General features: G+C 34.5%; 2 protein-coding genes across 4 annotated transcripts in view; one reads left to right on the plus strand and one right to left on the minus strand.

Annotated features, from left to right (window-relative positions):
* The window catches only part of LOC127064233 (chromatin assembly factor 1 subunit A-B), a 113,990-nt gene that overhangs the window by 69,400 nt on the left and 23,609 nt on the right, over positions 1–20,981 (minus strand). The window lies entirely within an intron of this gene.
* The window catches only part of LOC127064071 (uncharacterized protein DDB_G0287625-like), a 42,413-nt gene that overhangs the window by 2,594 nt on the left and 18,838 nt on the right, over positions 1–20,981 (plus strand). The window lies entirely within an intron of this gene.

Consider the following 20,981-nt stretch of genomic DNA (forward strand, 5'->3'; position numbering starts at 1 on the left):
GAGAGATTTTTAAAAAATTACATTTTAAATAATAGAGACATCGTTTAAAGAATCTGTACGAGTCTGCAAACATTGAGGAATTGTTTAAAAACCTACAATGCTTTTAAACATTTATTTTGCAGAAAAATATCTTTTTATTCGATAGTACAATATTATTCTTTAAGAAACATATTATTTGATAATTTTATTAGAGAATTCCTGAAATTAACGAAGTTATAGCCGTTTGAAATCGACCCTATCGAGTTCGATATTATATTTATCTTGAACTTTAAACGTTGTTATCGCGAACGTATTTTTTAAATCGATGCAAAATGATATTCTAGAAATGACTGAGCCGATTTGACTGAAATTTGGTACGATTATTTCTCATATAATTTTTTTCAAAGCCCATAATTCTTTTTTTTTCTTTTTTTTTTTTTGCTTTTCTCTTGATCATTAAAAAACTATTTTTTATCGAAAATCTCATGGGAAAATTCGATCACTCATATTTTTTTATTAAATAAGAATATTACAAATACTTCGTGAAGGACTGATTTTTTTGATATACTTTTTTGATACTTTTCTTTTTTAATTTTTGATAATACTTTGAGAAAATATTGATGGAGCTGTACAAAACGACACTGCATGGTTCGATATCGACAACAATCAGAAGATAACGGATCGTTTTAATTTTTTCGTTGGAAAATATTCTTCATATCACACATTGCCACGCACATTTAATGATTTTTTATTAATAAAATAAAATGAAATGCAAAAAAAAATCATAAAAGTTGCTTTTCTCTTTTTTAGATCGTCTAGGTATATGTAACCCTATAAATAGAAGTAACTCATCTTACCAATCCATAATAGAATTAAGTTAATTAGCATTAATTCTTGTAATAGTTACGACTTAATTACTGATTTAGAAATTAGGAGGAAGAAGAAAAATTTTTTAATTTATTCTGAATAATAAAGCCGACATTTAAAGAAGGTATTCATTCATTGTATGCATAATCTGTAAATCTGTAATAGAATTAAGTTAATTAGCATTAATCCATGTAATACTTCAAATATAATTACTAATTAAGAAATTGAGAAGAAGAGAAAGAACTTGAATATTATTTTAAATAATATAGATACAATATTTCAAGAATATATCCGCTGATGTGAAGAGTCAACAGACATGTACATCAAACATAAATGATTCATTTTACCAATTCACAATACAATGATTAATTGAATTAAGTTAATTGGTATAAATCCATGTAGTCAAATTATCATGGTAATCAATTATTATTTAAACAAATTATTAAGTAATAAGGACTTGATAATTTGCAAATTAAGAAGTAAGAAAAAAGAGTTTAGAAATTATATTTTAGACTCCAAATGACGAGGAGAACGTTTAAAGGTGATTCAGTGATACCACAAACGTAACTCAATTATAATACACACTACAATTTTGATACGCCGAAGAGAGAAAGAGAGATGAAGGAAAATTGTATGTAAACTCTCCGTTCACTGAGATTTACCGATCCTGACATTACCGACCCCGTGATTCATACGATCCTACTTATTACGACATTACAGAGTCTTATCGACTTCTAACTCAACAACGACCATTCTCGTCTCTTCTTTGAATTCTTCTATTACTATTTCCAATACCACAGATTTTCCAATAATGAGAAAGAGGGAGAGTTCCGAAATGAACTCGAACGAATTATCGATTAATCGTTTTTCTATAAGCGTCGCGAGACTTACCATTCTTACAATTCCAATAAATCCGATAAATTTCTAATTACATCATACCTTCATATGTAATAAGAGAAAGAAAGAAAAAAAAACAGAGAGAGAGAGAGAGAGACAATTCGTATAATTAAAATAGAATTCATTCTAATCTCCGATCCTAATCTAAAACGATAATCCTTTAACTTGTATTCTATCCGTGACGTGTAAGTACTTTAACCCTTAGTTAGAAGACGATCCTGCTACTTTGACATTTAAATATCATAGTGCTCAACGAATATGTCTTCCGACCCTCTCCCGTCAATGTTTTTAAGAACCTTCCCTTTCACAAATTCCGTTGATTTTCCAAATGGTTCAAGATGATATCCTTTGATCGTAATCTTCTCTCTCTCTCTTTCTCTCTCTCTCTCTCTCTCTTTCTATCTCTCTTTCTCTTTCTCTCTCATGCAACCTTTGAAAGGCCTTTTAAAGTCTCGTCTCGTTCGTCGCACACGATTGACAATTCGTGCTCCGTAATCCGGTATCTGGGCTACCGTGGTAACGGGATACTTTTATGCGGTTATCCAGCGGCCAGGGGGGAGGGTAGGAGGCAAGCTGGACGTGAAAACGAGGCGACGAGTGGAGGTGACAAGCGGGAAATGTCTCTCGACGCGAGAACCACCGCGTCGAGAGATGTCCTTTTTTTTCTTTTTTCTTTTTTCTTTTTTTTTTCTTTTCTTCCCCCTCATTTCTCCTTGTTCCATGGTCCCCTTCTTTTTTCTTTCTTTCTTTCTTTTCCTTTTTTTTTTTCTTTTTTGTTGGTCCCCGTATCGAAGTACTTACATAGTAGCCCTGACACCTATCCCGATACTACCAACCGCTCTCTTAATGTCAGGGATCTCGACTGGCTTCTTTACCATGAATCTTTTTCACTACTTTTAGTATCTTCTTTTCTTCTTCTTCTTCTTTTTTTTTGTTTGTTTTGTTTGTTTGTTTGTTTGTTTGTTTGTTTGTTTGTTTGTTTGTTCGTCGATGAAAGTAGAATCTTTTTTAGATATTCCTTCTTTTTTTGTCGTTTTTTGTTTTTTTGTTTTGTTTTATTTATATCTATTTTATATTTATTTCTTTTTCGTAAATTGTGTAAGTAATACTATTCGTTCTCTTGTCTTGTCTCGTTCATCGGGGTAATATCATTTATGAATGATAATGTTGATTTTTGTATGACTTCATAATATTTTATCGATTATGTTAATTGACATTCTTACGATCGATTAAATTCTTGCTTTATTATGAAGAATATTGTGCAGGTACGAGTAAAATGTAGATTAAAGTATAGATTCGTGTTTTATTACAAAAACGATGAAGGTTCATAATATATTAGAAACAGAGTAATCGATTTATCAACGTCCTCTCTTCGAAGAAATGAAAAAAACTACTTCGTATCTTCGTCGAAGACATTAATAATGTCTCGGATATTTTATAACTTTTTCATTTCATCTTCGAAAACACATTTGTATTTAATTTTTGTAAGTTATATCGGATGTATCTAATTTCTTAGATGCATAATTAGATATTCGACGTATAATATCGATTTCTGCAAGATCGATTTAGCAGGGAGAACGCACGAGTTGTATTAATTCTACGTGGAAATAATCTCTATAAGATATATTTGAGTCGACGATTGGCCAGCAGTAATTTTATTCCTTAGATTCTAGAGTTACGATTTAGTTTGAAGCGTCTGCTGCTATTCGAATATACAAATAATGAATCATACCGATAACATAGAAGTAACTCGAAAAGTTATCGTCAAATCCCACGCGCCAATTTGCCTTAATCGTCATTCTAACAAAAAGCAAATGACACGAGATAGACAATTTCCGGTTCGAGTAGCAACGTACCAAATGACCATAAACGTTAAGGAATCTTATTAGGATCGTTTAATTTTGTAGCAAAAGTGGAGTACCTAAATACCATCGTTTTACCGCGCAGGTCAAGATACAGTAAAAGGAAAGCAGGTGAGTTGAGCCTATTAGTAGGTAAAGCCGTGCTGGTTTTACTTACTGCCACTATATACCTGCCTTTTCACCCCGCAGATACGATTAATACTGGCCAACCCTTTCACTTCTAACGGGTGATCCCCGATCGACCTTAGATTTTCCAGTTGGTCGCACCTTCGACTTTGGTATCCAACAAATTTCTATCTATCTCTTTCTCTATTTCTCTATTTTTTTTCCTTTCTCTTCCTCTTCTTCTTCTTCTTTGTCTTCTTTAAATCTAGGCGAAGGAAAAATGTTGTTTTTTTTTTTTTTTTTTAAATTGACCATGCCATATTTTTATATCACGAGAAACATATTTTTATATTAACGAGCAATTGCTTCGCGTGCTTTGTGAAAAAGCTATTCGATTCTTTTTTCTTTTCTTTCTCATTTTTTTTTTGTTTTCTCTTTATTTCTATAAATAATTAAGAATAATTTATCAGGATAATAAATTTCTTTATACATCTTTTATATTCTCCGAATTTCTTTGATATTCCCCGATACCTATCTATGTATATCAATTTAGAAGAAGAGTACTTGAGTATTCTATAAAACTAGTTGGATAGTTCGCTTGATTTTGTTCACCCAACGAGATTACCAGTTTTTGTTGGCAACCAAAGGAGCGTATCATAAATCGTAGAGGTACGAACGATTCGTAGGAAGAAATCCATAGGTTTCTTTACTTTCTAACGGATGCCTGTAACAACTGAGCTAGAACGTTATAAGTTTTGATGATAGAAAGGAAGAGAAAGAAAAAAAAAAGAAAGAAAGAAAGAAAGGAAAGGAAAGGAAAAAAAAATGAAAAAGAAAAGAAACTTGCAAGATGAGCAAGTTCTTTCGTAACGAAACGACGAAGAATCGTAGAGGAAAGAATTCGATCCATCGAGATATATTAGCTATTTGCGTTGCGATAACGTTAGCAATAAAACACATAGAAGAATCGAAAATCTCTCTTTTACCGAATCGATCGATTTCGCTTCAGTGCTTGCCAGCACAAACCTTCTTACTCAGAAACCATGGAGAGGCACGTGTCGCGTTAAATTTGCATAATTTATCGCCAGGTTCATTTCATCGCGATATATTTCTATATATATATATATATATATGAACACACTTGCACACGATACACTATACAAACGAAAATTGTAATCTTTTGCGATAGAAAAATAAAGAGAGAGAGAGAGAGAGAGAGAGACAAAAAACGGGTCGATTTTTGAAGAAGAAGAAGAAGAAGAAAAAAAGAAAAGGATGAAAGTAAAAGAAAACAAAAAAAAAAGAAGAAGTTAAATTTCCTCTCAATAAATCAGTAACTTTCTCACGATGGAACAACGCTTTACAAGAATGGAACTTTCGATTCCTCGTTTCTAATAGTGCGAGTTATATCGGACATTTAATCGAGCGTAAATTTGTAACAGAAACGAATTTGCCTATTTTTCCGTGAGCGAGGGTATAGTTGGTGAATGATTTTCGAGGATTCTCGTAACAAAATAAAAAGAAGAGAAAAGAAAAAGAAAAAATAGAAAGAGAGAGAGAGAGAGAGCAGATACTAGATTCGATCGAAAGCATTACCGCGTGTGCTCCAATTTCAGGGTCGAAGGGTGTTTTTAAAAGCACTATTCTCTCTTTCTTTCTCTTTCATGGAAGCTTAGATACTCTTGTTTCATCTCGAACGTTTCTTTTTTTTTCGATCTCCCTAGCTTCTGTCTCTTTCTCTTCTTTTAAAGACGTTGATTCGTCACCACGTCCTTTTCTACCTTCCCTCTTTCGTTTCTGATGATTTTTCGCGGAATGCGAGTCGTAGCAGGAGTAATAGAGAAAGAAAGAAAGAGAGAGAGAGAGAGAGAGAGAGAGAGAAAGAGAGAGCATAAAAGAAGTCTTTGTGACAGTGTGAGGGACATGGCGTCTCCGTAAATAGCTCATGGGACCCCCTTAAGAACCCCACGAAGAGAGAAAAAGAGAAAAAGAGAAAGAGAGAAAGAAACAGACACGACACACGAGCGTCGTACGCAAATGTGACACACGCTTCACACTTTCGACGTGTATATACCTAAGGAGTGCCAATAAAACTGGATTTCAAGGTGCGAGAATGCTACCAAGAGAAGAGGATCCCAAACGAGTAGATATTTCTCATCATGGAGATTCGATTGTATATTACGATCGATACTTCTTCGATCGAATTTCTTTCTCCTTAATATTTCATTCTTTCTTTTCTATCTTTTGCCTTTTTTTTTTGTTTTTTTCTTCTGTCAATCGATCAATCATTCGAATTTTGAAAGTATCGAAACCTGATTTTTGTATAATAATTTGTATAGTATATATATATATATATAACTGGATGTATTTAATCGTCGAGTACCAGTTTCCTTGGATTTAGATCCTTAGGTAAGGCATTTCGATGTTGTAAATAGGATAGAAAATTAAAGCACACTGTGGAATTAACCACGCTCCACAAGTGCCATTGATGAAAACTAGCTACGACCGGGGATTAAGATGCGCTTGTAGATACGCTTCTACCCTATTTGATCGTATACTTCCTTTGAACGTCTTCAGAAAGAGTGAAAGAGAGAGAAAAAGCGAAGAGAGAGAGAGAGAGAGAGAGAGAGAGAGAGAGAGAGAGAGAGAGATGAGCCCTTTTGATATGAAACCTCCTGAGAAATACTGTCCATGCTGGTATTACACGTTTAAAGGGAGTAATCCTCAAAGCATCTCTCTCTCTCTCTCTCTCTCTCTCTCTCTCTCTCTCTCTCTTTCTTTTTCTATTAAAAGAAAAAATTAGAGCAAGAGGATCTTCACCGTATTAGTCAGCATACGAAGAAGCTTTCTCTTTAAATGACACGTAAGTAACTACAAAGGATAAAGTTTGAATTATCTGAAAAGATATTTAAAAGAACTCGCTCAAAAGTTATTCCTTCTTATTAACCAACTCGAAATATTATTTCGATCGTGTTCCATCAGTATTAACACACGTACATAAATATATTAATTCGTGTTTCATTGACTCGTGAATTAATCGAAATTCCTCGTGTCGTAGTATACGGATCAAAATGATCCGTGTAGGTTCGAAGGCGATCGATCGAAGGCTTCGAATCGAGTCGCGATTGCCGAAACGAAATTCTTTCATCCTGATTGGCAATAATAATAATCTTGTCCGATCGCATTCTCTTTCCTTGGTCAGAAGATTATTAACAGTCAGTCGGTCGTGTCTTCTTCCAAAGTCCAATACGAGAGTGTTGTTTTTCGAAAAAAGTAATCGATAAAGCAGATCGAGATATCTCTTATTGATTTCTATCGAAGATATGTATGTATATTGTACGTGTTTCTAGATAGATGTGTTTGTTTGTATATAAACTATGCGTTATGTTGTATTTCTTAACTTTGCTTCGACCGTCGTAGTATATATAAACTGTTTATGTATACAAAAACACACACACACATATATATTTAAAATATATGCGAGGTGTTCCGCTCGAATAGGTTAAACGCACGTCGACGATCGTCGTCGTGACTTAGGGTAGGTTCGTTGTCGCTCGATTCGAATCTCGGCCACAAACGACTCGATCTCTGCCTTTCACTAAACGCTCGACGGTCTTCTTTTACACGTATTTGGGATTCGAGCGCGTTCGAGCTTCTCGCGTGCCATTTACCATTTAAGACTATAAATCACGGATACGTTGGGCACGCGTTTTCGTTCCTTCCTTCGATTCTAAAACATCGTACTCTCGATAAACGATATTCTACGATACATATCTACATATATATTCATGTATATATATATATATATGTGTGTGTGTGTGTATACGTATATATATATATATATATGTATGTATATATGTAAGTGCACATACTGCACGTATGTAAGCACTCGATTGACAAAATCGATACAAAGATGGAAATAAGAAAAGGAGGAGAAAGAGGAGGTAAGAAACAATTTTATCTCTCGCAAGAATTGCTCCTTATCAGTCCTAGCTATAGATAAAAATATCTGTTATATATGTATTATATATATATATATATATATATATGCATATGTATGCATTTATTTATGAATGTATGTATGTGTATATATATATAAGTATACTTTGTGTTTGCGAGTTTCGAATGAGAATAAGCAAGACTTCGTAAAGTAATCGATTTACGTTTACGAGTGCCTTTTCAAGTCGAATACTTTGTTATATTTATAACAATATTCTTGTTTCGTAACAGGAACCTTTCGTTCTTTCTTTCTTTATCTCTCTCTCTCTTTCTTTTGGAAAGTTTCATCGTTTTTGATTATTATCATGATTTCATTTATTATTTTTCTTACTTATCTTTATTCTTCTCTTTTTTATCTTCTTTCCTTATTTTTCGAACGTTGATTCTTCCGTCCCCAACTTTCTTTTCGCATAACAATAAACTTCTTCTTCTCCTTCTCCTTCATCGTCTTCTTCTCATTATGTTATATACACACACATACATACATACATACATACATATATGTATATATAGCTATCAGTTAAACGATAAGAGACACGCAAACATTTTCCCAACGTTTATCCATCATTTTTTCTTCGATCCTATCGACAATCGTTCTGTCGCGACCCCTTTAAGCCGGATTTCTAGGTAGTCAGTAAGAAAAGGATAGAAGATGTGAAGAAGAAGATTGTGCAGAAGAGAATCGCACGTAGAACAGCACGTCGAACCGGGTTCAACTCCGATTCAACGATCGATCGAACGACCGACAAACCGACAGACCGACAGACCAACCAAGCTAGCAACCAGTCTTCTTGTCGAGGGAAAAGCGGTTGTGAAAATGCTTCGTCGGAGTCGTGCGCGCCCGACATCTCTAAGTAAGCGCGATCCAGGATCTACGAGATCCGAGGACTCTCTCGTATGGAAGAGCGCTCCATTCTCGATTAGGTGTATCTAATAGATTTTCTAACGAGTCGAAAGTGTTGTTGAAAAATTTTCTCGACGAACGTATACGATCTTTTTTTTTCCTTTTTTTTTTTTTTTTTAAAGTTACTCATTAACATTGATATATACTATTAATCATTTATAACTTAAATTTTTATCAGGATTTATGAAAGAATGTTATGTAACGAGAAAGTTATAATATCCCTTATATGTACTAGTATACATACAGGTGTGTATATATATATTATATAATTACATCAGTATTGTGTATATAATAATGATATTATATTATATATGATAGTTCAAACATATATATATATATATATAGTATGTAATAGATCTAATAAATAGTTTATTTACTAGCAATTTTATATATTAGTCTAAATAGAGATAATAAAATTATTAATAAATATAATAATATATAATAATCTAAGTAACACTGTAATTATATCGTTATAAGCGAGATGTTCCAACAATTATAAAAAACAAAACGATGAAAAAAATATGAAAAATTATGAATGCGAAATGAAGTGTCGACAAAATGAAATATAATTTAAAAAAAAAACAGAGATATCCAACCGTATAACTTCAAAGTTACACATGTTTCCTATAGAAACTTTAAATCGATATTCTATATCTTTATATACCATTAGAAATTTTAATTAGTCGACAAAACCTTGATAAATGTTTCTTTTCGTTTGTTCTCTCTCTTTTTTCTTGTCTTTTCTTTGATTATTAAATGGGATATTATTTATCGTTTCAGTATTTCTTTTTATCGAAGCAATGTTTTGTATTCAAGAATTCCTCGACAAGATATCACGTCGACTATGCTTTTTCTCAAGCTTTCCAGCACTTAGAACCGGACATGGTTCTTCTCGAGCACGTGCGTTACTTCTCTCTTTCTCTCTATTTCTCTCTTTCCATCTCTTTCTTTCTTTCTTGCTTTCATCGTCGCGTATATACATACACAAATTAATTAGAGACGCTTGACAAGGAGTCTGCGAGTCTCTCAAGTGGGCGCAATTAGACGCCCTCGTCTTGTCCGCTGGCCAAGGAGAAAAAGTGCGAAGAAAGTTCGTTGGTACGTTGCCGAGATCGCAAGAGATGGAAGGAGAAAGTATCCTCTTGGAACGAATTAAACTACCCGTCGGGAACTTTTCTTTCTTGTTTCTGCGTCTCCTTTCTTTTTATATACATATCTAGATATCTGTCGACATATTACGTTATATATATATGCGTGTGTGTGTGTATGTGTGTAAATACATCGTCTAAAAAATTGTGACATTTACGAGTACACAATATGTCTCCTAAACGAAAGACGATTAAAAAGACCGCAGGAGTAATTAAGAACGAATATAGAGACACACGTGATGTGATCATGTACAAAAACATTCAAAAATGAATGATCATTCTTCTGAAATGATAATATATATATATATAATACAAAATAGCTTTCGAGCAAATTTTCTTTCACTGACTGTACTCTCGGATGATTGGTTTAACTCTGTAGATGGGAAACATCTTGCATGCCAGGTCATTGGGTTGATAATGATAGAGGAGATACATGATAAAGGGGGAACATAAGAAGGAGAGAGAAAGAGAGAGAAAACTTGGAGAAGAAACGTCCAAATTCATTTTGTACGAAGAGGATCTTCGGGCGTGTCGTCGTCGAACAGCTGATGGGAATAACGTAAATATGTATGTGTGTGTGTGTGTGTGTGTATACGCGTTATGTGAACAGGAAATGGTCTCTCGTTTCTCTTTCTCTATATTTAAGAAAGAGAGAGAGAGAGAGAGAGAGAGAGAGAGAGAGAGAGACTATAACGGGTGTCTTTTTTTCTTTACGTTCGTATAAAATCGAAAACAAAGAGAGAAAACGTAAGCCCACTTATATCAGAAATAATAAAAAATTAGGTTTTATATAGTCATAGGAGGATAAGATAAGTATGTTAAAGTTATAACGTTAAAATATATTCGTTGATATTTTCTTTTATTGGGATTATGAGAACGTGAAGAGAAACCGAAAACGAAATGGACAAGGTTCGAGGAATCAAGAATCGTGGAGTGAATAGGATCGAAGGGAAAAGAAGGGCAAAGTAGTAAGGAGGAAGATCTTGAAAGGAGATAGTCGATGGATTTTGATGGCGGTTGAATCGAAAGATAGAGAAACAGCTGACTCGAGTCTAGCGTGTATGGAATAAAAAAAAAAAAGAAGAAGGAAGATCTAAGTCGTATCGTTTCGAAAAGAATTATAGAATGTAAGAAAATAATAAATAAAAAAAAAAAGAAAAAAAAACAAAGAATGGAATTACGGATCGATAAGATCGAGAATGTTGAGACGTAAGATCGTAGATTAGAAATATGTTGGAAAATTGAAGAAGAAAAAAAAACATGCTTTAATAGTTCTCTTTCTTAAAGAAATATTCGAATTGACAATGTGTAATCTTTATCGTCGTTGTTAATTCAAAGCGTTCTTGTGAGTCAGCAAGTGGCAATAATCGCTGCGTTTGATCGATATTCACCAAACTCAATGCTATCTCAAGGACGAGAGAGGAGTATCGTATGCGTTCCATTTCCTTTGCCGTTGTCATCGTGTTCGTTGTCGTTATCGTCGAGGAAGCGATTTTCTTCGTTCTTCGCTCTAATCCCACCTGATATTTGTCGTCCTCGTTTTTCACGATGTAATTACGTGAACGAGAATATGTCGAGCGTCGTAAGTACACACACGTAAATAAATATAAATAAATAAAAATATATATATGTATATGTATATAAATAGATAGATAGACATATGCATGCAATACGAAATTCGTTGGTAACGAGGAGCAATTTAACTCGACGTAGCGACTCACTTTGCGAATAAGACATTAAATTACTATGGAGCATTATGTTATTAGTAAGATGGGAGCATAAGCGCATAACACGTGGCGTGTTACACATAACGAAGAAGAAGAAAATAGAGAGAGAGAGAAAGAGAGAGAGAGAAAATAAAAAAAGAAGAAGAATAAGAAGAAGAAGAACAAGAAAAAGGAGGAAGGAAAAAAAAAGAAAAGGATAAAAAGTTACCACTTTTTCTCTCGCTTACTCTGGTGTAACTAAGTACTTATTTACGTGTTAGAGTATACGTGTTTCTTACATATACGTAGAGAACTGGAATGATTCCAATAACGAGCCAGCCACCTTCGATGCAACTCGCGCGCTCGTTATATTTCAGCAAGGCTGCACGCTCTCCTATCCAACCGCTAGGCAGACTTTTTTTTGTGGGTTAACTAAGCGGCCATTCGCCGCTATACAAGCCGAGGATAAGTAGAACGATCCATGAATCCACTGGTACGTTCTTTTTCTTCCGTCTCTCTTCTTCCGTTTATTCGTTAGTTAGTTAGTTAGTTAGTTAGTTAGTTAGTTAGTTAGTTAGTTAGTTCTTCGTCCACTTGTTACTATTGAACGTGGTACTTCATTACGTTTACGTAATTCTAAAAGTACAATTTTTTCTTTCTTTCTTTCTTCTTCTTCTTCTTCTTCTTTTTTTTTTATTCTTTTATTTCATTAAGAAATTAAATCGTTATTTCAATTTATTTTCTGAATGAAAACATTCTCTTACCAACGATGAAGATTATTTCCTAATAAATGTTCTTACCAATGATTAATGATTTCTTATTAAACGACACGAAAGTTATTTCGTTTAATCTCTCTCTCTCTCTCTCTCTTTCTTTCTTTTCCCGAAGTTTGAACGTTTTTATTCCGTTGAAAGACGATCTTGTAAAATAATTATTCGTTTACTTTTTATCTGACGTCGTAAATTTAATGGAATTAATTGGAAAATTACAATGGAGTTTCAGATGTAGAAAAACAATGTAATAATAAAAAAATACCGGTAATCTCGTCGTGCGTTAAATCGCATAATCGAAGTAGCGTGACGCAAACGGGATCGAGAGTCGATAGGAATTCAACCCACTTAACTGCGATCCCCATTATTATGAAGTCTAATGCGTCTTTTCTATCTTTCTCTCTTTCTCATCTCTCTCTCTCTCTCTCTCTCCCTTTCTCTCTATCTATCTCTTTTTCTTGCTTCGTCTATCCTACGTTAAATCATTGCATAGTCGTCCCGATTCGTGGTTTATGCGTATCGCGTTGACCCAGAACTATCGTGTTGCATTTATATCGTCGTGAACCATCGTCGCTTATGTTAGTTGTTGGAAAAAGAAAGATAAATAGACTAGCCAACCTTAATCCATAAGACTCTTCTTCCTTCCTTCATGTTTTTAGATAAGCTATTATCTGTCGCCTTGACAAATGCGAATAATGATCGAAGGTCGATTTTTATCAAACTATATTTTTTCATTATTTATGAGAGAAAAAAAGAGAGAACGAGATAGAAAAAGAGAGAGAGAGAGAGTTCAATCTTCTCGTTGTCTCTTAAATATTCAAATTAATGGCCGTCGTCGGAAGTTTCGTCCTCCTTGGCGCCTTCTTTTCGAAAACCAGCCTCTCTCTCTCTCTCTCTCTCTTTCTCTTTGCTGCAGGAACTGGTCTTCTCTCATAGTCTTGTAGAAAAATTTTCCCGCTCTCTCTCTCTCTCTCTCTCTCTCTCTCTCTCTCTCTCTCTTTCCACCTCTCTATCTCTCCACCTCTCTGTCTCTATCTCTTTCTCTTTCTTTATCTCTCTTTCTCTCTTTCTCTCTTTTGACACACGTGCATCGATGCTCTGTGTAACATCGTTGCAAGAGCGACACTGACGTCACGAGCTATGATGAACCGACAGGATGTCTGGACGGATTCTGTGAGAACGTTTTCGAGATATCGTGAGGGATGTTTCCTCAGAGGGGAATAATACATATATATTTTTTCTTAATCATTCTTAATTATTCGTATCGATCTATTCATCGTTACTATCTCTCTCTTTCTCTCTGTCTTATTTTTCTTTTTCGTAGCTACACGAAAACGAACAGGAGCTTCTTTCGACAGGTTCATTTATTCATGATTCTCTCTCTCTCTCTCTCTCTCTCTCTCTCTCTCTCTCTCTCTCTCTCATAAAAAAAAAAGGAAAAAAAAACCAGTGTTGACAGTAGAATCCTGTTGGAAGATCGAGAAAGAGGAACAGCTGTAGCTAATGATTTCGAAAGGAGGAGTGAACAGAGAAAAAAAAGAAAACAGAAAAAAGAAAAACTAAGAAGAAACAATTTGTATGAAGCTTCGTACATGGTAGGCAAATCATGTGCTTCTCCTGACACCATAGCTTTCATTATCCAAAGAGTAGTGTTACCACGTATGTGTAACCCTTGTGTAATAATTGCAAGAAAGCAAGGCGTCTGCAGCAGCTGCGTCACTTCGAAGTCCTTCTTTTAGGTTTCCCCCCTGTCCCCTCTTATATACCCTTCCTTATATACCTTTATACCTATATCTACCTACACGAGGAAGGAAGAAAATGCATTTAGTCGATTCTCGTCGATATGCAGGGTTCATAGCAACCCTTTTTTTTTCCTTCTTTTTCACAGAGTACGCCATTCCATGTAATTTCACGGAACCGTGGCGAGTCCCTTTTTCGAACGAAAAATCAACCACCTTTTGTGCGGTCTAGCCTTGTAGCTTTAAAAAAAATATATATAGGGGGATATATAGTATCGTACACGCCCACGGTGAACGGAAAGCTTATTTCCTTGCTTCTTCCTTCGTCCCTAATCGTTGTTTCTCGCGATAAATCGTTCCTCCAACGGTCATGGTATCCAACAGCTTCCAACGTCAATTAGATGTTTCCTAAACGGACTGCCCTAATCCCCGCATCGAATTACACCCCTTAAGATCCATTCTACCTTCACCCTGCAAAACGTTATCGAATGAAAGAAATGCAAAGAGACCCACGGAGAAAATTGGATTTCCATAAAGCTCGTATATGTATATATATATATATATATATATATATATATATATATATGTATGTATGTATGTACGTATGTATGTATAAACGTATGTAAGTATTTCTATATGTATATATGTATATATGTACTTAGAAACTTATTTCTATTAGTTTTCTTCATACGATCTTTTATTTTCTCTAATTTCTTTTCATCTGTAACGATTATTATTAATGGTTAAGTATCCAGTCTTGTCCCGTTAAATAATAAAAGTCGAGTGGTAAGTATCTCACTTACCACTTGGTGGTAAAAAGTTGGCATCGGTAAACCGGTGTGGGACAATTAATTTTTCAATGGTAAGAGTTACGAAGCTGTTCTTCTCTATATATCGTATATCTGTCTTTCTTTTTCTTTTTTTCTTTCTCTTTCTCTTGAATAGGGTTGCTCCTTCGAGAATCAAGGGGCAAAATCGACGTAATGGCGATACCAACCCTTTGACCAGCTGTGTGCCGGTACAATGCTAGTCAACGAAAAATCACGCGACAATGTTATCTCGATCTGCTTCGCTTTTGTAGGGTCGTGCCTGGATTGAATCGTCAACGAATCGAGTTTTAAAATCTCTCTTTCTTTCTTTCTTTCTTTCTTTTTCTTTCTTTCTTTCTTTCTTTCTATCTCTCCCTCTCTTTCTCCGACTGTCTCGTAGCGCCACTTTTTCATCCTCATAAATATCTCAAAGAATTTCTTTCGATTTGATTTCATTGAATTCGATCGATACGATTGTCACAATCGAAGATACTAAGCGACGTATTTATGTATCTATGTATGTATTGTATATAACTAACAAGTTACCACGCGAAAATGATTCATGTAATAACAATCCTAACACGCTCGGCCACACTTGGTCAGCAGAAGAATGGAATTCTTGACAAACGCTATTGTACGCTAGGTACTCTTGACAAAGGCACCAGCGTGCGTTTGGCTTTCTCGAAAAAGCAAACAAGCTCAACCCTTTCATAGTTCACCGTAGAGTTTTTAATCCCAAGGAAGAGAGCCAATGAGGGACTCTCCGCTATGGCGTTTTGGTTAGTAATTCGAAAAAGAAAACGAAGGGTACCCGATGGCTATGGTAAACCGGTCTTTTTTACTATGTTGTTTCTTCCGCGAATTCTCTCTCTCTCTCTTTCTCTCTCTCTCTCTCTCTCTCTCTTATAACTTCAATTTGATTTCCATTAGACCGAACACTGTTTACTTAACACGGTCTCTCTTTTCGCGAGGTAAAACACGGAACTAGATTGAGAGAAGGAACAAGAAAAATAATAAAAAGGCAAACGGCGGATGATGCTAAAAGGGTAACGATAGGGATGGGAAGACGAGTCGGAGGGACTAAAAATCTATTTCCGTATCTCTCTCACTCTTCTAACCTTTTGATCTTTTTTTTACGTTCGGTATAACGAACCAGCGGAAAATCGTAATCACCGACGAAAGACACAACGTATCTTCGACTACACTACTACTACTACCACCGCCATCGCTACCACTACTATTACTACTATTATGTAACAATATTACTAGCTAGGAAGCGTCAAAGTTCGCACCCTTTTCTCACGCGCTATACCAACCATGAAGAGGATTCGTTCTATGTTCGAAGGGACTCTGTGTATGGAAGGGTTACGTTCCAACACTTGGTGGAACGTCGATATTTCTCTCTCTCTCTCTCTCTCTCTTTCTTTCTCTTATCGATTTTTCTCTTTGAAAAATAAATAACGCTGACACAACCCTAACTCTCTAAAACGCAAATCATTTTTAATATTTACGAACCATTAGCATAGATCCTTTCATATCTTGAAAAAACCTATTGGAAATAATACACTTACATATAGTTTTATCTACGTCAAAATGTCTTCGTTCGATAGACCGAAGAAATTCGACTCGTAGAAACGTTAAAACCCTTTTTTGAATGAGTTGTTACCCAGAGTCACGTTTTAGAGTTCTGATTTATGATATCCGAGCGATAATCGAAAAGGATCGTAATAGAAGCTCACCCTTTTTTTCTACCCTCTTTCCAAATTTTTCTTTCGTCACGCACTCCCTTCAACTCTTCCGAATAAGCATGATACTAGTAACGAAAGAAAGAAAAAGAAAGAAAAGAAAATACGAAGAAAATGATCCAAGAAGTACGTATCATTGTACGAATAAAATTTAACTCTCAATTCGCCGTACTGTAGTAAAATCGATCGTACCTTGATAATCATTTAAAACTTGCAACAGAACATTTTTCGTTCTTGCTCGTGAAGTTTTTACAACTTCGACGTAGAATTCGTTTCCTTTCTGATCTCGGATTAAGGACAAATCCTAGGTAGGGGTAAGAAAAGAAGGTAGGAGAGAAAAGTCAGTTGATTCTAACCCTTCTGCTCTAGCAAGAACACACTCTTCTATGTGTACCATCGGCAGAAGTAAAAGCAGCAAGGAACATCAGGACAGTAATGGCGTGCTGTTTGTATGGAAATTTACCGGTCGGAAAATGACCGCGTCGAAAGGCTGCTAGCTCCTCGTAGCCTGGTTGTATTAGAATCTCTCTCGCCTTTCCTTTCTTCCCGGTAATTTGCAGTGCAAATTATCACCAGGAAAGATAGGTCTCTAAGAAGAAGAAGAACAGAAGAGGGAGAGAGAAGTTGGACGGACCGTTAAAGGGCTGAAGAAAAAGAAAGAGAGAGAGAGAGAGAGAAATGATCTATAGTTTCTTATTTGACCGAAAAGAAAAACGATTTTTCTTTTTTCTTTTTTCTTTTTTTTTTCTTCTTTTTTTTGAGAAAGAAAAAAGAAAAGAAAAAGATCGTTATTGCGACCTTTTTGTTTAGGTTTAAAGATTAGAAATATATAGATTAATTTTTATCGACGTTAGATAACGGTGATATTGATATGCATACACTATTGAAATTTGAAGTTCTCGTACGATGATCTAATGCATCATCACGAAGAGGAAACGAGAGATCCTTGAGAGAATAGATGCATATATAGTATAGTCGTTAATTGTTCCTTTAGCTCAGCGAAACGAGCTTGGCCGAGGAAATAATAAGGTAACCGCTTCCTTAATTAAAGCAAACTTAACTGTTCTCCGTTACATAATCATCGTCTCTTTTTGTTATTTTGCATTTTGCATTTTAGACGATCTATCTTTCATATATATATATATATATATATATATATATATATATATATATATATGTTTTTTTTTCTCCCACCTCTTTCGAACACGAATAATCGTATAGTGATATTTTTGTGATAATATCGCAGAACGAATAATTTTTATCGTCATTTTGTTGTTTGATAATATAGAAAGGATAAAAGGATATATCTCTTTGTGAACGTTCCTACGACTCCCACGATATCATAATTACATCGGATAGTGTGTTATTATCATTATTTATGTTATCGTTATTATCGGTTGAAACAATTAGGATTGTTTTACCGAGGAAGAGAGTTTAACGGAAATAATGACTTCCTAGATAGTATTAGTGCAACGAAATGACGACGTTTCCTGTTTCGACGGGGACAAGGGAGAAAGAAAGAAAGAAAAGAAAAGAAAAGAAAGGGAAAGAAAAAAGAAACCGTGAAAAAAGGAAGAAATCTGTATGCTTTAGAATTTCCTACGACTTTCTTAAGACGTAAGAGAAAAATTGCAATGACACACCCCCGCATAGTCTCGCTATGTCTTCCGACGTCCTGTTGCGAAATAGCATAAACGAAAACCACGAAACGTTGAAAATGTCTTTATTTCTTTCATTCTATATCGTATACGTTCGAAGAGATATACAATTGAAAGGTGACAAACGGCGGATGTCCTCTTTCTTTATGGTAGACAGATGCAAGAATTTTCAAGGTTTTTGCTCTTTTGAATTAGACGGAGATACGTATCAAAAAGTATTTAGAACGTTTCAACGTATTTTATTGCTCTTTAATCGATGAAAATTTGTATATTTATAAAAGATAATGCGGAAAACTGTCGAAGGAACAGGTATTTTTCGTTATCTTTCGAAATTTTTCTTTTTTCTTTAATTTCATTTAATCCTCTACAATGTTATGTAATTTTGAAGTTATGTATGTATGCATGCGCGCGCGCGTGTGTGTGTGTATTTGTTTAATTTTATTTCGTTTTACCGTCGAAATATTAATTGATGCTTCATATCCGTTTTTATATAAATTGTAGTGATATAATTATACTCATATATATATATATATATATATATATATATATATTATAATACTAAATACACTATAATATAATAATAATGTAATACAATATATATATAATATATATACAATTTAATGCATATATAATTTTATATTGACAAAAAAAAATGATTAAGATAATAGATCAAATTTACAAAACATAAAATATTAATTCCAATCTATTTCACGTAATCGTTACTTACGAAAAAAAAAAAAGAAAAAGGAATACATTGAATAGTTTGATTTTACCAATCCTAACGATCAATACTCTCCGACGTTCGATTATTATTATATACGAAGAAAACTTCCTATAATATTCTCAATCAACTCGGTTAGGCACTTGGCCTACCTTTTCTTCTTTCTTTCCTTTTCTATTTTTCTCTTCGGAGGATTCAAAGGCAGTTGCCAGCTGGTCCTTGGACGCAAGAGCCGCCCCACACGTGAGCTCTCTACGGGACTTCTGTACACCATTGTTTCGTCAAGGCATAATACGCTCTCGTTTTGTAAGCGCACAACCGGGAAAAAAAGCGACGAATCGAGTCGCGGTCGCACGATCGATCGACGCTCGAAAGAAAAACGTCCTCCTTCCAGTTCGAACTCCAGAGACAGAGAGAAAGACACAGAGAAAGAGAGAGATTATATATATGTACTTCTGTTTCGAGTGGACTCCAGAGAATTGCCTTTCGACGATTACCACCGATATGCTTTTTATCAAACCTGATATAATAGGAAAACTGGTGGTGGTGATCGGTAAATCAACTTTCTTCTTTCTTCAAAATGAATTTCTTTTCTTTTTTTTTTGTTTTTTCTTTTTTTTTCTTGTTTCGAATATGTATATATATATATATTAAAATATTTCAAATAGTTCGGTGATGATCGTGAATCGAAGATTTACTTTCTTCTTTCTTCGAAGAATATTTTTCTTTTTTTTCTTTTCTTTTTTTTTTGGTTTTTCTTTTTTCGTATATGCATAGTAATATACGTATCGCGATATTTTGGATACTTTTCGTAGATGAGTGATATATCTTGAATGTTTAAAGATATTTTAAAGGAAGAGTATTATAGAGTAGAACTAACCGCGTAGATGATAGTAGGTTTTCATGGACGATGAGTTTTTTTTGTTAGAGAATGTGTCATGAAAATGATATGATTAATATGATCAGGATAAAATTAATTGATTTTATGATAGTATTGAAATAATTTGTTTGATCTCGTATATATTATCTCGTACGTGTGTATGTATGTGTAATAATAATAAACGTTTAATTAGCCACGTAGTAAAAGAAATGAATTTAATACGAATGATCGTTCGGAGAGAAATGTAAAAAAAAAGGAAAAAAAAAGAAGCAAAATGATCGAAAAAGAAAAATTAATCGACTTTAATAATAACGTTAAAATCATTACTTGACCTTGCCATATGTATTTCCGATGCAAACGAAAAGGAGAAACAGGGATTATCGTTTCCCTAACGATTTCTCGTAAAAACAAGAATCTATAAGAGCATGTAAACGCCTAGAAAGCAGAAACGATGGGGGAAGTCCAAGGATTTCTTATTGAAAGATTAATGATCCCCGACGAACGTACGACCTTCGCCAGGGAAGAGACATTAATTCCAGAAACGTGGAACGTCCGGAGAATAAAAAATTGCAATCTCGTTTCTTCGATAAATCCTTCGAATCCTTGGAAACGAGAAAGATGTCTGTATGTGTATATATGTATGTATATAAGTATGTATATATATATATATAAAACTACATGCATTTATTTTCGAGTTTTATCGATCGAGACGAGATCGATGAGACGAAATCTACAGTTCTTATCCTTGAGTCCTGCCGTTTATCAAACAAGGAAAAAATATCCTTCGATTCTTTTCATCTCAATGGTTATCTGCAAGAGATCGGAAATACGGTATCCGTCGTCCTTGATTGTAAGAGATAAAGCAAAGAAATACAAAACAAAACAAAAAATAAACAAACAAAAAAAGAAACATAAAATAGTAAGGTGAGATTTGAACGTTTCAATAATGTTCACAACCCTCGGTAATGTACGGACCCTGATAATTTTTAGGGTAAACATAGTTTTCTTGTCCTGTTGGCTAGCTTACCTCTCTCTCTTTCTCTCTCTCTCTCTCTCTTCTATTGTTATTCTTCAAAGCTTTCAGGAAAAGTTTATTGTGAATTCGAGATCGTCGATCATCGCTTTTGATCTTTCATTCTTTCATTCTTTCTTTCTTTCTTTTCTTTTTTTCTTTTTTTTTTGAGAGTGAGAG

This window comes from Vespula vulgaris, chromosome 1 (assembly GCF_905475345.1).
Source record: "Vespula vulgaris chromosome 1, iyVesVulg1.1, whole genome shotgun sequence".
Lineage (NCBI taxonomy): Eukaryota > Metazoa > Arthropoda > Insecta > Hymenoptera > Vespidae > Vespula > Vespula vulgaris.